We start from the raw sequence: 18,482 nt of genomic DNA on the forward strand, positions 1-18,482 counted from the left end.
AGAATGGATAAGTGAGCTGGAAGATAAAATGATGGAAGTAACTGCCAGGGAGCAGAATAAAGAAAAAAGAGTGAAAAGAACCGAGGACAGTGTCAGAGACCTCTGGGACAACATTGAACACACCAACATTCGAATTATTAGGGGTCCCAGAAGAAGAAGAGAAAAAGAAAGGGTCTGAGAAAATATTTGAAGAAATTATAGTGGAAAACTTACAGAACATGGGAAAGGAAATAGTCAATCAAGTCCTGGAAGCACAGAGAGTCCCATACAAGATAAAACCAAAGAGAAACACACCCAGACACATATTAACCAAACTATCAAAATTTAAATACAAAGAAAAAATCTTTTAAGAGGCAGGAGAAAGCAACAAATAACATACAAGGGAATCTCCATAAGGCTAACAGCTGATCTTTCAGCAGAAACTCTGCAAGTCAGAAGGCAGTGGCAGGACATATTTAAAGTGATGAAAGGGAAAAACCTACAACCAAGATTACTCTACCCAGCAAGGATCTCATTCAGATTCGATGGAGAAATTAAAACCTTTACAGACAAGCAAAAGTTAAGAGAATTCAGCACCACCAAACCAACTTTACAACAAATGTAAAGGAACTTCTCTAGGAAGGAAACACAAGAGAAGGAAAAGACCCACAAAAACAAACCAAAACCAATTAAGAAAATGGTAATAGGAATATACATATCAATAATTACCTTAAATGTAAATGGATTATTTAAATGCTCCAACCAAAAGACATAGACTGGCTGAATGAATACAAAAACAAGGCCCGTATATATGTTGTCTACAAGAGACCCATTTCAGACATAGGGACACATACAGACTGAAAGTGAGGAGATGGAAAAGGATATTCCATGCAAATGGAAATCAAAAGAAAGCTGGAGTAGCAATTCTCATATCAGAAAAAACAGACTTTAAAATAAAGACTATTATAAAAGACAAAGAAGGACACTACATAGTGTTTAAGGGACCAATCCAAGAAGAAGATATAACAATTGTAAATATTTACGTACCCAACAAGGGAGCACCTCAACACATAAGGCAAATGCTAACAGCCTTAGAAGGGGAAATTGACAGTAACACAATAATAGTAGGGGACTGTAACAAACCACCTTCACAATGGACAGATCATCCAAAATGAAAATAAATAAGGAAACACAAGCTTTAAATGACACCTTAAACAAGATGGACTTAATTGATATTTATAGGACATTCCATCCAAAAACAACAGAATACACTTTCTCCTCAAGTGCACATGGAACATTCTCCAGGATAGACCAAATCCTGGGTCACAAATCAAGCCTTGGTAAATTTAAGAAAATTGAAATCATATCATGTATTTTTTCCAACCACAACGCTAGAAGACTAGATATCAGTAATAGGAAAAAAAATAAAAAATACAAACACATGGAGGCTAAACAATGTGCTACTACATAACCAAGAGATCACTGAAGAAATCAAAGAGGAAATTAAAAAATATCTAGAAACAAATGATAATGAATGAAAACACGATGACCCAAAACCTATGGGATGCAGCAAAAGCAGTTCTAAGAGGGAAATGTATAGCAATACAATCCTACCTCAAGAAATAAGAAAAATCTCAAGTAAACAACCTAACCTTACACCTAAGCAACTAGAGAAAGAAGAACAAAAAAAAAAAACAAAGTTAGCATAAGGAAAGAAATCATAAACATTAGATCAGAAATAAATGAAAAAGAAATGAAGGAAACCATAGCAAAGAGCAATAAAACTAAACACTGGTTATTTGAGAAGATAAACAAAATTGAAAAACCACTAGCCAGACTCAAGATAAAAAGGGAGAAGACTCAAATCAACAGAATTAGAAATGAAAAGGGAGAAGTAACAACTGACACTGCAGAAATACAAAGGATCATGAGAGATTACTACAAGCAACTATATGCCAATAAACTAGACAACCTGGAAGAAATGGACAAATTCTTAGAAAAGTACAACCTTCCGAGACTGAACCAGGAAGAAATAGAAAATATAAACAGACCAATCACAAGCACTGAAATTGAAACTGTGATTAAAAGTCTTCCAACAGACAAAAGCCCAGGACCAGATGGCTTCACAGGCGAATTCTATCAAACATTTAGAGAAGAGCTAACACCTATCCTTCTCTAACTCTTCCAAAATATAGCAGAGAGAGGAACACTCCCAAACGTATTCTTCGAGGCCACCATCGCCCTGATACCAAAACCAGAAAAAGATTTCACAAAAAAAGAAAACTACAGGCCAATATCACTAATGAACAGGGATGCAAAAATCCTCAACAAAATACTAGCAAAGAGAATCCAACAGCACAGTAAAAGGATCATACACCATGATCAAGTGGGATTTACCCCAGGAATGCAAGGATTCTTCAATATACACAAATCTATCAATGTGATACACCATAGTAACAAATTGGCGGAGAAAAACCATATGACCATCTCAATAGATGCAGAAAAAGCTTTTGACCAAGTTCAACACCCATTTAGACAAAAACTCTCCAGAAAGTAGGCACAGAGGGAACTTACCTCAACATAATAAAGGCCACATATGACAAATCCACAGCCAACACCATTCTCAATGGTGAAAAACTGAAACCATTTCCTCTAAGATCAGGAACAAGACAAGGTTGCCCACACTCACCACTATTATTCAACATAGTTTTGGAAGTTTTAGCCATAGCAGTCAGAGAAGAAAAAGAAATAAAAGGAATCCAAATTGGAAAAGAAGAAGTAAAACTGTCACTGTTTGCAGATGACATGATACTATACATAGAGAATCCTAAAGATGCTACCAGAAAACTACTAGAGCTAATCAATGAATTTGGTAGAGTAGCAGTATACAAAATTACTGTACAGAAATCTCTTGCATTCCTATACATTAATGATGAAAAACCTGAAAGAGAAATTAAGGAAACACTTCCACTCACCACTGCAACAAAAAGAATAAAATACCTAGGAATAAACCTAAGGAGACAAAAAAATCTATATGCAGAAAACTATAAGACATGATGAAAGAAATTAAAGATGATAAAAACAGATGGAGAGATATACCACGTTCTTGGATTGGAAGAATGAACATTGTGAAAATGACTATACTACCCAAAGCAATCTACAGATTCAGTGCAATCCCTATCAAAATGTCAGTGGCATTTTTTACAGAAGTGGAACAAAAAATTTCACTATTTGTATGGAAACACAAAAGACCCCAAATAGCCAAAGCAATCTTGAGAGAGAAAAACGGAGCTGGAGGAATCAGGCTCCCTGACTTCAGACTATACTACAAAGCTACAGTAATCAAGACAATATGGTACTGGCAAAAAACAGAAATATAGATCAATGGAACAGGACAGAAAGTGCAGAGATAAACCCATGCACATATGGTCACCTAATCTATGACAAAGGAGACAAGAATATACAATGAAGAAAAGACAGCCTCTTCAATAAATGGTGCTGGGAAAACTGGACAGCTACGTGTGAAAGAATGAAATTAGGACACTTCCTAACACCATGCACAAAAGTAAACTCAAAATGGATTAAAGACCTAAATATAAGGCCAGACACTATAAAACTCTTAGGGGAAAACATAGGCAGAACACTCTATGACATAAATCACAGCAAGATCCTTTTTGACCCACCTCCTAGAGAAATGGAAATAAAAACAAAAATAAACAAATGGGACCTAATGAAACTTCAAAGCTTTTGCACAGCAAAGGAAACCATAAACAAGACGAGAAGACAACCCTCACAATGGGGAAAATATTTGCAAATGAAGGAAATGACAAAGGATTAATCTCCAAAATATACAAGCAGCTCATGGAGCTCAATATCAAAAAAACAAACAACCCAGTCCAAAAATGGGCAGAAGACCTAAATAGACATTTCTCCAAAGAAGATATACAGATTTCCAACAAACATATGAAAGGATGCTCAACATCACTAATCATTAGAGAAATGCAAATCAAAACTACAGTAAGGTATCACCTCACACCGGTCTAATGGCCATCATCAAAAAATCTGCAAACACTAAATGCTGGAGAGGGTGTGGAGAAAAGGGAACCCTCTTGCACTGTTGGTGGGAATGTAAATTGATACAGCCACTATGGAGAACAGTATGGAGGTTCCTTAAAAAACTAAAAATAGAACTACCGTATGACACAGAAATCCCACTCCTGGGCTTATATCCAGAGAAAACTGTAATTCAAAAAGATACATGCACCCCAGTGTTCATAGCAGCACTATTTACAATAGCCAGGACATGGAAGCAACCTAAGTGTCCCTCGACAGATGAATGGATAAAGAAGATGTGGCACATATATACAATGGAATATTACTCAACCATAAAAAGAAATGAAACAATTATTTGTAGTGAGGTGGATGGACCTAGAGTCTGTCATACAGAGTGAAGTAAGTCAGAAAGAGAAAAACAAATACCATATGCTAACACATATATATGGAATCTAAAAGAAAAAAAAATGGTTCTGAAGAACCTAGGGGCAGGACAGGAAAAAAGACGCAGATGTAGAGAATGGACTTGAGGACACGCGGAGGGGGAAGCATAAGCTGGGACAAAGTGAGAGAGTAGCATTGACATATACACACTACTAAATGTAAAATAGATAGCTAGTGGGAAGCAGCCGCATAACACAGGGAGATCAGCTCGGTGCTTTGTGAGCACCTAGAGGAGTGGGATAGGGAGGGTGGGAGGGAGACGCAAGAGGGAGGGCATATGAGGGTATATGTATGCATATAGCTGATTCACTTTGTTATACAGCAGAAATGAACACAACACTGTAAAGCAATTATACTCCAATAAGATGCTAAAAAATAAAAAACGTTAAAGGTTTATTCAGAAGACTACGGAGGAAGAAAGAAAGGAAGCTCTGATAGAAAATGGACAGTGAACTGGGTTTCCTTCACCAGACTATGGATCTCATGGAAATATTCTGCACCTGTGTACCCCACACACCCAGCATCGGGCTTCGTATGCAGGAGTCAGGAAAGGATAAGGGTTAAGAAGGCAGATTTCAGAGTCAGAAGACCTGGGTTTAGATTCTTATTCTTCCACCTATGGTATCTTATGAAAGTGAGTTAGACTCTTTTTTTCTTGGTTTTCTCATCTGTCAAACAGAATAAACTCAACCTGCCTTATAAGGTTGTTTTGAGGTTTAAAAGACAATGAAATTTCATGAAAAATGAACTTCTCCAGTAAGTGTCTTTCATCTTAAATAGCTAGAAAACTGTAAAGGCTTATGAAACTGTGGTTTTCAGCCACTGGGCAGCGCACAGTGCAGAACTGTGATTCCCCCAACCCCCAGCAAGATGAGAACATGTGATGTGAGCCCTATGATTGCATCAGTTTAATGCCCACAGGCAGGTTCAAGGCTGCAGCAAAGGAGAGGGAACGGGAACAGCTGGGAGTCACTCTGAAAGGAGGAGACAGAGGCTGGAGCTCAGGGAGGCCCAGGCAGCTAGAGCTCCTGGCAGCATGCAGGAAGGGCAGGGCTGCACAGACAGCTAGAGCTCCTGGCGGCATGCTGGAAGGACAGGGCTGCAGATACAGTGCTCCCAGGACCTGCAGAGGTGATGCTTTCGTCTTTGGCTGAAGACTGATCTGAATGAACAGCTGAGAGCAAGAGCTGAAACTGCACGAGGACGGGCAAAAGAGGACAGAAAGCAGCAAGGTGAGAAATTCCTGGAGCTGCATGGGACAGAAAGTATCAGCCAGAGGAGAGACCTCCTAACACAAAGGGTATTAGATAGAGGCCTTAAGGCATCACATCTTAGCAGTGGAACTAAAGTAGTTCCAGAACATGGGTTGCCAAAGACCTACCCTAACAAAATTTAACTGAAAGTCAAAAAAGACTCAAACTAATCCACTACTTACTCAACTGCATGCAAGAGCAAACTCCAATCACCCACTAATGCAAAATTTTACAAGATTTCGCAACCAATTAAATATCGCGAGGCAGGCACAGAAACATAAACACATTACCCCAAACAATACAATAATCAATTAACAGAAAGACCCACAAATGACAGATATGATGGATTTAGTTGACAAAGACCTTGGAAAACAACTATTTCATTTCATATCTTAACAATATGCTAAATATGTAAAGCGGAAGAAGGGCTTGATGAGAAAAATGGAATATATAAAGAGGCCCAACCAGAACTTCTAGAGACAAAAATTGAAATACTTGAAGTTACAAAAGATTGAAAGAAGATCACACACTACAGAAGATAAGATCAGTGAATTCAAAGCTCAGAATAAAGCCTGAACACCGATAGAAACTATGCAGAATGTAGCATCGAGAAAAGAAAAAAAAAGCTGAAAAGTAAAGAGCGCTTCAGCAAGCTGTGGGATAATTTCAAGTCCAATATACATGTAATTAAAGTCCCAGAAAGTGGGATATAGCTTAAAATATTTTAATAAATAAATTAAAATACCCAAGCTCTCAGATTTAAGAAACTCAAAAAAATGTCAAGCAAAACCACAGGAAAAGAAGCCATGCCAATATATACTATATGATATTATTGTTGGGAAACTGGAGTGATATCTTCAAGTACTGGGGAAAAAATCAACTCAGAATTTTATTCCCAGCACAAATATCCTTTTAAAATGGAAGTGAAATTAAAAGTTTGAAGACAAACAAAAGTGAAGACAAAGTTTTAAACAAAAGAATTTACTGCCAGCAGACCTAGACAATAAGACAAATTAAAGAAAGTAGTTCAGGCAAAAGATAAACAACACTAGATGAAAATGTAGATTTACAAAAGGGAATGAAGAATGCCAGGCATTTTAAATAAGTAAGCAAAAAAAAAAAAAAAAAGGCATTTAAATCATGTCAAAGGATAGTTGACATTCATCTTGGATTTCTACTTCTGGCTAACATAGAGTAACAGGGGCAAGATTTACCCTCCCACCCAAAACCCCAGGCAAATTATATAAAACAACAGTTTTGAAGACACTGGACACCAGGCAGTGAGAGAGAGTGAGCCTGAGAGATGGGAAACAAATGAGGTGAGCTCCCAATGCTCTGTGCTACCACCTTGTGACAGCTTCCAGGCTGTTGCACAGGGTGTGGGAACCCAGTAGGAGCCTTGCAAACTCCTTGAAGCAAGGAGATGATGCTGATAAGCCAAGAAGGCCCAGGAAGCCAGAGTTTTCCAGAAAGTAAAGCGTTGCAATGAAAGAGAACCAGGGAAACCTGCAAAGGGCCCCCTCAGGTATTCAACAGAGAACTGACAAACACGTGTGTGTAAGGAAACTACCTCAGGCTAAGGGGAGAAACAACCAACCGAAGCATATATGAGTAATCACAATGGCCCACATAGGGCTGGAAGGAGTGGCTATTCGGACAGAAAAGTGAGCAAGCCGCATAATTCAAGAGGTACTGGGCGGAGTACTCAGAAGGGTTTGCCTCAGCTTCAGGGAGACAAATGTCTATGGACTAAATGATGGTCTGGTCCTGCCTAAAATATCTTAAAGACCTGAAAGTAGCAAACTGTTTTCAAGCACTTTAACTGTGCCCCAGAACAAAGTTCAAGAATATTTACAGGAAGGTGAAAATACCTGCCATCCAACCAGGTAGAATTCTTAATGTCTGGCATTGAAAATATTACCTAGTGTGCAAAGAAGCAGGAAAAGATGATCCATAAGGCTGAAAACTCAATCAATTAAAACACATCCAGAACTAACACAGATGTTACAATGAACAAAGAACATTAGACATTGTTTTAAGATCGTATAACTGTATTCCATATGTTCAACAATGAGGAGTGAATAAACATGTTAAGAGGAAAATAGAAGATATTAAAAAAAAGAATCAGATCAGTAGTTCCCTGGTGGTCCAGTGGTTAGGACTCAGTGTTTTCACTGCCATGGCCCTGGGTTCAATTTCAATCCCTGGTCAGGGAACTAAGATCCCACAAGCCGCAAGGCATGGCGAAAAAAAAAAAAAGAACCAGATTGAAATTCAAGAGATGAAAACTCCAAAGTCTAATATGGAAATACACTGGCACTGGGTGGGATGGATATCAGATTAGCTATAAGAGAAGGAAAAATTAGTTAACTAGAAGACAGAGCAATGGAAGACACACAAAATGAAACAAGAGTGCAAAAAGATTCAGAAAATGAAATGGGGTATTTATGGGCTGTGTAACAACTTTAAGTAGTCTCACATATGTGATCAGAACTCTACAAGGGGAAGAGAGGCAGAGAGAAAAATATTTGAAGAAACAGTGGCTAAATAATTTCTAAATTTGAAGAAAACTATAAATACATGGAATGTAAGAGTCTCAACAAACCTCAAGCACAGGGAACATGGAAACTACATGAAGTCACATCCATCGTAACCAAATTTCTCAAAACCAGTGATGGAGAGAAAATCTTAAAAATGGCCAGAGAACAAAGAAATATTTCATACCCAGAAACAAAGATAAGTATAATAGCAGTTTTCTCATCAGAAAGAAATCAGGTGAGAAGACAGAGGAGCAGCATCTCCACTGAGGGAAAATCAAAAACAAACTTGTCAGCCTAGAATTCTGTTCTGAACAATAATATATTTATTTCAAAAGGGAAGCTGAAATAAAGACTTTTTAGATATTAAAAAAAAAAGTTGAAAGAAGTCATCCTGAGCAGAGCTGGTAGAAGGAATGTTGAAAGACATTCTTCGGGAGAAGAAAAAAGATAATAGATCAAAATATGAATTTACACAAAGTGAAGAGCACTGGAAATGGAAAGTATTTAAGAAATACATTATTTCCTTATTATTTAAATCTCTTTAAAAGATAGTTAGCTATTTAAACAAATGAAACAACAACATAGGATCATGTTTATAACATACGCAGAAGGAAAATATAAGACAACAATAGCACAAAATATGAACCTTAATCTCAGTCACACAATTTATACAAAAATGAATCACAATTAATCAGGGACAGAAATGTAAACCATAAAACTATAACACTAAAATATATTCACAAAGAGTTAAATCTTGGGGATTTAGGGTTAAGCAAAATGTTTTTGACTTGACACCAAAATAATTTGGTGGACTTAATTAAAATGAATCATTTTGCTAAGGAAAAGTACCTGTCAAGAAAATAAAAGAGAAATTAAGAGACCAGGAAACATATTTTCAAATTACATTTCCAATAAAAGTCTTATTTTTTAAATATATAAAGAATCTGTAAAACTCAACATTAAAAAATCCCATTAAAAATTGAGCAAAAGATATGAACAGATAATCTACTAAGGAGGATACACAGTGGTCAGGTAAGCACATGAAAAGATGTTCAACATCCTTTCCATTAGGGAAATGCAAATTAAAACCATACTGAGCTATCATTTCAGACCTAACAACATGGCAGAATTTTAAAAATAGTCATTACACCAAATGCCCCATGAGGCCTTCTTGAGTCAGATATGCTTTTGTTTCATTCAGAGGTAGGCTCAAGCTTTGGCCCAGCAAACTGATTTCTAATCATTTACATGCAGAACGGTCACACAGGTGTGCAAAGACGAAGATGCAAAAGATGCGCCCCCCTATCTCACCACCATCCACACTGACCACAATCTTCCCCACCCTGGGTCTCCCTCCACACCTAATTGACTCTTACTCATCTCTCTTAGCTCCTGTGAAACTTCCTCCAGGAAGCCCTCCCTGATATTCCTGAGGAGGCCATGCTCAGGGACACCTCTAGCCTGAGGGGGATCCTTAATACATGGCTCCACTTCTGGGTGGACAATTAGAAAAGAAGCTGCCTCTGGACAAAGAGCCCTGAGGGCTTATGGCTTGGGGAAGGGGCAGTGGGCCCCGAGCAGGTGGACACAGCCCTTCACTGGGATGCAGGGTTTGGTCAGTGAAGTGTGGACGAGATTTCAGCCGCCTCTCACTGCATGCTATTGGAGCCCTTGGTCAGTGCACAGACTGCACAATAGTGTAGGCAGCCCCCTTCAGAGCCTCAGCGACTCGTCCTCACAGCACGCTTTTTTTTTTTTTGCATGTGCTATGAACACCTATTTGCAGTGCTCACCACATTCACCAATTGAAATTTTAAATGTGAAGTCCTTTGATTAAAATCCACCTGTCCTACTGGACTGCAGGCCCCAGAAGGGCAGCACCACGTCTGATTTTGCTCATGTTATCTTCCTAGCCCAGTGCTCCGTTCAGGGTAAGTGCTCAAAAATACACATTGAACAGACAACCAGCAGACAGAACGACCCCTGGGCAACAAGGCATGTTGAGCCACTAATGTGGGGAGGCTAAATGGCTTTTGGACCCAAAGCTTGGGGTGTGACATGGAGGGAGGCCCCTCAAAGGACAGTCACCTCCCTTGAAATGTGTGGCAGACAAGCAGAGGGTCATTTCATTTTGCCCCCAAAGCCTGCAAGGCTCCTGCTTGCAAAACCTACCATCGACAGAAAGAGCTTCCGTCTCAGCACCTTACTGCAGGTGCTCCCCAGCTTCACAGCAGACCCCACCAGCCTCGCTGTCTTTGGCCCTGGAGAGGCAATTTTAAATTACCCCATAGAACTGGACATCCTTACATTATTATGAAAACTAAACGTAGTGAAAATTTAAACATCAAAAGGATGCAGACACACACACGTGTGTGTGCCCCCCTCAGCATCTTTTTAAAAATAGGAATGCTCTTTTTCACAAAGCAACCGGTCTTGGTGAGCTTTCCATATTGATCTGTATGTATTTACCTAATTTCACTGAACTGATTTATTTATATGTATTCACCCCATTTGACCCGAGTCCATTTACCCAGCCTCCCATGGATGGACAGGCCAATGGCTATTACAGCCATGCTACAATAAATAGCACTAAATACCCATCTTTGTATACATATGTGAGTATTTCTTCAGGACAAATAACTGGAAGTAGAATTTCTGGGTCTAATTGTGCAGATACCTTTACATTTCAACCTTTACCCTTAAAGCAACAGTAGCCAAAATCTTCAACTCTAAAGCACTGTTTGATGCATATAATTATGTCCTGTGTGTGTGTGTGTGTGTGTGTGTGTGTGTGTGTGTGTTGTGTGTCTGTACGTCCATCTATACACGTTATCTACACACGTTCCTTCTCATCATCACAGCGTGCACACAGATGCACAATCTCTGGGGGATGCAGACGGCGACTTCTTCCCCAGGGCTCAGGGGCCCATTTCCACCTTCCTAAATAACCACAGCGTGCTCCCGCCATCTCTCCCTCCACCACCGCCTTCATGTCTTCAAAAATCACTCTCATTCTTCACAGGGCTCCTTGATCTTAAGCTTTCTTGCCCACCTTTACTCAACAGAGTTCAATTTCCGAAGGAGAACAATACCTCCACATGAGAAATGCTATAAAAGTTTCAGGAAGGAACAGGCAGAGAAGAAGGAGGAGAGGGATCTGGAACAGTCATTTGAGAACGCTGGCATGAAAAGAGAGGGAAGGAGGCCCCTGGAAGGCAAAGCTGGGGCACCGGGGGTTTTCAAGGCAGGGGAACCTGGGTCTATTCGAGGCAGAGTGGAGAGGAAACCGGCGGCGCGGAGGAGACGCACTCATGCCTTTGCACTGTCCCAGCTCCCGGGGTGATTTCAGAGCTTCCCCAGGAAAGGGCTTATCTCCACGCTTCCGGGAAGGTCCCCGACTCCCTCAGGTGGAGTCAGCAGTGGTGGTTAAACACCATTCCTTCATTCGTTCATTGCGCAACTATCCACTGATCACCTGCTGTGATGCTGGGGGCTGAGACTGCCTTTTCGATGGCCTCTATAAACTGAAGAAAGAGCTACATAAACGTGAGGGGCTTTACTCTGGCTGCGCCTCTCAGAAGGAATGACGAGTAGTAGATGTAAGGTCCCGGCAGGGGCAGAGCAGGGGGTGAGAAGAAGCAGGGATTTGGAACCAGAAGGACCTGGGACCCCCTCACCCATCCCTCGGATACTGAGCAGCCCCGGCTCACTGCCACGCACTCCCGGGCCCGCAGGACCGCTGGTGAACAAGGTGACTGGGCCCCGCCCTGCACGGCACTCTAGGAGTTACGCACAAACAGTGATGGCTGGATACCTGCAAGGACAGGATGGCTACAGCAATAGGTTAATAGGCACAGAGAGTGATGGGGTGCGGTGGGCCCCATGGAAAAGAGTAAATAGGAAGCCTTCCATGAGGGGTGACTTTGGAGGTGAGACTGGAATAACTAGAGAGAGCCACCCCTGGGGCCATGGGAGAAGAATGTTCCGGTCAGAGAGAGCAGTGAGTGCAAAGGCCCTGGGGCTGGAGACAGGCTGCTCGTAACTTTGTGTCGAGGAACCCTGTGAAGGCCCGTGGGCTGGACGAGGGTCTGGCTGGGCAGGAGCGAGAAAGGGGACAGAAGGAGGCAGACAGGCGGAGGATGGAGAGGGAAGAGGTCCTGGGGTGGGGGCAACTCGTGGCCTTGCAGGCTGGGGAAGGATTTGGTTTTTGTTCTGAGTCAGGCCATCGGTGGAGGGACTTTGATCAGATGGGGCACGCAGGTCTGGCCTGCGTTAAGGGACATTCAGGCTGCTGTGTTGAGGACGCCTGCCGGGGAGGATGGGGAAGAGGTCCCTGCCCCCATGGTGTTCTTGGGCCCTGAAGGGTGTCTGATTAACAAATACAGCCCTTCTCGACAGCGAGCTCCGAGACCGCCAATCATCTCAAGAGTCCCGGTCTTCAGGAGAAGGGCGGCCAGTGGCCAATCCCAGTGACAGCTTTGCTAGGGGAGGAGCGGGGAAGAAGGCAAGGTTCAGTGGAGCCAGAGGGGGCGGTGCTGGCAGCCTGGCATTTGTTCCCAGCTTCTGTTTTGACCTGCCTCGTGCTCGAGCTTGCTTATTTTGCACACGACAAACAGAGCCATTTAGCTAATACTCGATTCTGTTTTGGACAAGAGCAGCACACCGGCAGCAGGAATTATTGCCCAGAACTGGCTTCAGAAAACCAAGCTCTAGGAAGCACACAGAAAGTCAGCGCACAACCATTCGTTAAGAAGGCAGGTTAGCGTGAGAACGAGGCGCAGCCCTTTCTGTCCCGAAACTCCGTTAATTGCGTGGGGGGGGGGGGGGGGAGGTGGAAGCAGCGCCACAACCAGTCACAACATCAACCCTTTTCCACTCGCCAGATTCACAGGGGTACAAACGTGAGGAGAGAGGGCCATGGCCTCTGCTTTACAGAGTAAAGGGCTTGTCATATTTTTTGACACATGTGCATCTGAGTGGGAGACAGAGGGTCTGGCAGAGGGGATTCGTCAGGGACTCAGAGAATCTGAAAAAAGTTTTGGACACTCTATTAAAAAAAATACATATATGGACACGGAGTTTGCATAAAATTTCACAAAGTCCCTTAAGCCCTCTTGTGGAACTCTGCAAATGAGCTCATGCCTTCGGACAACACTGTCAGGCAGAATCCCCGCAGCATCGGACAGAATCGCTGTCCAGGAAGGCGTGTTCTGGTGGGAGCTGGGAGGACACATAGGCCTTGGCTAAACAGACCAGCAAAATATCCAGCTTGACTTTGGCTTTAAAGCTGCTTCAGGGAGCTGACCTCCCCGCGTGGTGGAGAAATCCTCCTGCTTCCTTCTGGAAAGGCTAGCGCGTGCACCTTAATATCAGGTGGAGCCCCTGGGCTCAGCTGTCTAAATTTCAGCAGCTAAGCTCTGGGCAGGTGAGCGCTGTGTGCGCACGCTGCCAGGCAGCTTGAAGGGCCCCAGGCTGCCCACGGTCAGCAAAGGGAAAGTTCACAGCTCAGGTCCACCGGGGCTACTCCAAAAGCCAGGCTGCTTGATTTGCATAACGCACACCTGGGAAGAGGGGAGGGTCTGTGTTCGATTCACAGGAGAGCTCGAGAGTTCAGAGTCCAGAGAACGCGGGAGAGAGACCAAGAGATAATCTCTACGAGGGAGTCTCTCCTCTTGTAGATCCTTTGTTCTCCTTTTGATGTACACACGTCCTCGGTAATAAGTCTCACTTTAAAAGGCGGAGGCTAATTCCTCTCCCCATAAGTGTGGGATGCATTGAGTGGCTTACTTTCAACAAATAGAATGTGATAGAATGTGGTAAAATGACAGAGTGTGATGTCCTCCTGACTCTCTCCTTCGGGTTCTTCTGTCTCCATCTCCCCCCATCCTCCTCCCCCCTCTACAACCTCCAGCAGCCCAGTGGTGGGGCAGGGTCTCTGCCTACAGCCTTGCAACAAGGAGCCATGGAATGGAGCCTTCAGATGTTGAGCCCAGCCAACGTCCCGAAGGCAATCTCCCGAGCGATCCTGAGCGGGAACCACCAATGCTTGACCCACAGTAACTGTCAGATGAGCAGTGCTGGTCCTTAAAAGCAGCCAGTAATTGTCACCCAGCGATAGAAGATTAACATACTCTTCAAAGTCCCTCCCGTGGAGGAAGAACCTGGGCCGGCCGCGCCCTCGACTCCATCCTCAGTGCCCCCAGATGAACTACGCATGAACCAAGTGACCCTACAAGCAGTGCAGCCACGGCCCACACCACGGCCCCTCCACCAGCACAGGGGTTCCCTTCACTCAAAGTTAAGTCCCGACCAGAGCTAAGTTCGTGAGCGAAGTGAGAAATGGGACCAGATGGCAGCAGAATTGAGGGACAAGGAGCTCCTGGACACGAGTCGGGAGCTGAGTGTGCAGGTGACAGCAGCCACAGGCCCTGCAGAACCAGGACAGGAAGGGTCCCGTTGATGCCGCCTCTGAACCCTGCTGAGCTCAATCCCTGGGGGCCAAACTGGAGCAGGAGGAGAGGAGGGGCCGGGCCAGGTCACAGCCCCTCTCGGGGGCTCTGGTGTGCATCCACCCCAGTCTGGCCCTCCCTCTTCTCCCCTGTCTTCCTTCCCCGAACTCCTCCATTAACAAGGCATTAAGACTTTCAGAGGCTCTAAGTACTGGAAGGATCACGGTGTCCCCTCCCTGTACTTAATTCAAAATCCAAGTCCCTAATACACCATAAAATAAGCATAAGAGGCCTAACGGAGAGCTCTGATTCTTTCTCATGAGGGTCACCTTGATGAACTTTTAGAAATGCTGGATTCATTTTTATTTCCCAACAAGTGCCCATAGCACGGTGACAGCTCTCACGTAAATGGTGCTTCTAGGTATGGGCACTATTTGAATGTCTTCCTGACTTTGGAGTAGTCCAAGATCTCTTAAATAGGCTCAAAGAATATTGGTGAAAAGGAAAAAAGAATAACCAGTACAATGCAAACAGGGGGCAACCGGATAAGAAGACTGAATAGGCACCTATGGGAATGCAAATGTCTAGTAAATGTGAAGAGGGGCTTAACTTCCTTAGTCAGCCAGGAAATGTAAATTTAAATAATGCGACGCCACCACACATCCATCCATGAGCTAAAATGAAAGAGACGGACAATTCTGAGTATTGCTGAGAGCATGCATCTACTGAAACTCTCAGATTCCACAGCTGGAATGTAAACTGGCACAGTCACTTTGGAAAACTGCCTGGCAGTATCTTCCAAAGCAATGTCTGCAGTGACCAGGGGAGTCCAGGCCTCGGATCTTTCCACTAGAGATGCAGGGCTGCATTTACCAAAATGTATAGGAAAGACGCCTCACAGCAGCACTATTTGAAATAGCCCCGAACTGGAAACAACCCCGAAGTCCATCCACAGTAGAGTGTTCACACCATTCAGTACAATGGAGCAACGAGAATGCGGGGCTCTCAGTACCTGCAATAACACGTGTGAGTCTCACAAACTATGTTGAGCAAAAGAAGGCAGACACAGAACCACGCGCTATACTAAACGTGGATTCCATTCACGTCCATTCACAAATCTATGGTTTAGATCTCAGACAAGGGGTGCTATGGGCTGCATCGTGCCCCCCAGTATATGTGTTGAAGCCCTAACCCCCCACCATGTGACAATATTTGGAGAGGGGGTCCTTGGGAGGTGATTAGGTTTACATGAGGTCATGACGTGTCATGGTTGTGTTAAATTAATGTTTGTTAAGTAGAGCCCCTGCTCTGGGGTGACGGACGGTGAGCCAGGTTCCAACAAAAGACCCTAAGAAATACGGCAATAGAGAAGTCTATTACCCACAGGCTCTGGAGGAAGGACACAGCATGCTGGCCATTTGTCCAAACAAAGTGGTGTGGAGGCAGCAAGACTCGGGGTAGCTGAGCTACGATCTCCATGAGGTAGGGCCCCCAGAATGGGATGAGCGCCCTCACAGGAAGAGACACCAGAGAGCTCTGTTTCTCCCCGCCCCCTGCCTGCCGCCCACACCACGTGAAGACACAGCCACGTTCAAACCAGCGAAAGAGCCCTCACCAGATCCGGCCACACTGGCACCCTGATCTCAAACTTCCAGTCTCCAGGACTGTGAGAAACTAATTTCTGTGCCTTAAGCCACCCCATCTGTGGTGCCTTGTTATAGCACCATGAGCCGGCTAGTCCACGAGCAAGAGACTAGGTCTCAAGGGGTCATTCTGTACTCAATTTTTTCCTGATTTCAGGTGTTTACATGGGTGTGTTCAGTTTGTGAAAATCCAGTTATCTGTGCACTTAAGCTCAGTGTGCTTTTCTACACACACACACACACACACACCCCCCTTGGTTTGGGTCTATTTTGGCCCCTGTAATATTAACAAACTGGAAGGGAAAAGCCAGATAGTATCATATCTCAGGGATGCATTATAACAGACATTCTCCCAAACCCCTGCCCAATATGCCAGGAATTTCATCAACCAAGTTAATGAAGCAGCAGCATCACCAGGGGCCAGCTGGCTTCTGAACTCAGCTTCCACTCCGACCCCAGGGAGCCTGAGCCTCTAAAGGTCAAAAGGGAACAGAGTCCTGACTGCCTGAGGGGCTGTGGAGCTGCACAGAGATTCATCTTAATTAAGCCAAATTCAATTTCAGTCAGAACACCACTTCTTTATCCATTTCATGCAATTTAGAAAAGAATCATATTTGTTTAATCACCAAGTGAAGGCTGCAGGGAACAACGACATGGCCAAAGCATGCGATCCACTACACCCCTGAGTGTGACAATCAGAGCTCGGCAGGAGTCGGCAGGTTTGCCACAGTGACAGCCTCCAGCCACAATCGAGACGTAGCCAGCGTTTAATTTACAACCAGCTTGAACACAAGGTGTGACGTCTGTTCCCATATTGGAACTCGGGTTTTCATCCCCTCGTCAGTGTGAATTCCCTGCAGTCTGGGCCTCTTAGGCATGAACAATGTACGCTTTGTCCCTCTGTCAAGTGAGTTAATATTCTACAACAGGAACGTGGGAAATCAGGCCACTCACCAAGTATGGAAAAGCACGTGGTACCATGGCTCTGCACTCTTCCTCCCGCTCAACCCATTTTGATGCTAACTCAGGGCTTCCGTGCCCTGGAGAATGGCCCCTCCTGCAGCAAGACTACACTTGTGGCCTGTGTCACAGTGATGGGGCCTCCAGCTAGGCCTCTCACTCTGCCAGCCTTGAGGCACAGCCCATGCTAGGCTTCTGGCAACCAAGGGCAGCACCGATCATCAGATGATCACTTTGTTCATCCTCAGAGCCCTGCCAGGCCAACAAACCACCCTGTCCTGCGTTGAGGTCTGACCCAGAGGTTTGCTCACAAGCTACAGGGATGTGAGCCACTGACGCTCCTGGATTTTTTTAAGATTTCACATGTAGTGACATGACGCAGTACTCGTCTTTCTCTCTTGGGTTATTTTACTCAGCACAATGCCCTCCGAATGGCAGGACTTCCTTCTTTTTTTTATGGGTAATATTCCACTGTGTGCTTAATTAAATATTATATATATAAATAAATATTTTACATTTATACCACATCTTCTTTATATACTCATTCATCAACACTTAGGTTGTTTCCATATCTTAACGATTGTGAATAATGTCACAAAAACAGAGAGCACAATGGTGGTTGCCACGGGCTAAGGGGTGCAGAGAGATGGGGAGATGTTGGTCAAAGGGTACAAACTTTCAGTTATGAGATAAATAAGTTCTGGGATCTGGTGTACAGCAGGGTGACTGTAGTTAATTTTACTGTACTGTCAGCTTGAAATTTGCTAAGAGAGTAGATCTTAAACATTCTCATCACTCACACACACACACATCAGCTTTGTGAGGTACTGGGTGTGTTATTTAACTTGGTTGTGGTAAATATTTCAATGTATATGAATATCAAATCATCATGCTGCACAATTTAAATATATACAGTTGACCCCTGAACAACACTATACACAGATTTCCTTCAACAGTCAATACTTCAGGTACTACACAACCCACAGCTACTTGAGTCTGTGGCTGCAGAGCCCCAGGTACGGGGGGAACCTTGGATTTGCCAACTATAACTTCTACGTAATTTTTCCACTTCCTGGAGGGTCAGCGCCCCCAACCCTCATGTTGTTCAAGGGTCTATTCTACGATTTTATTTGTCAATTATATCTCAATAAAGCCAAAGAA

This window comes from Delphinus delphis, chromosome 15, assembly GCF_949987515.2.
Source record: "Delphinus delphis chromosome 15, mDelDel1.2, whole genome shotgun sequence".
NCBI classification, from domain to species: Eukaryota; Metazoa; Chordata; class Mammalia; order Artiodactyla; family Delphinidae; genus Delphinus; species Delphinus delphis.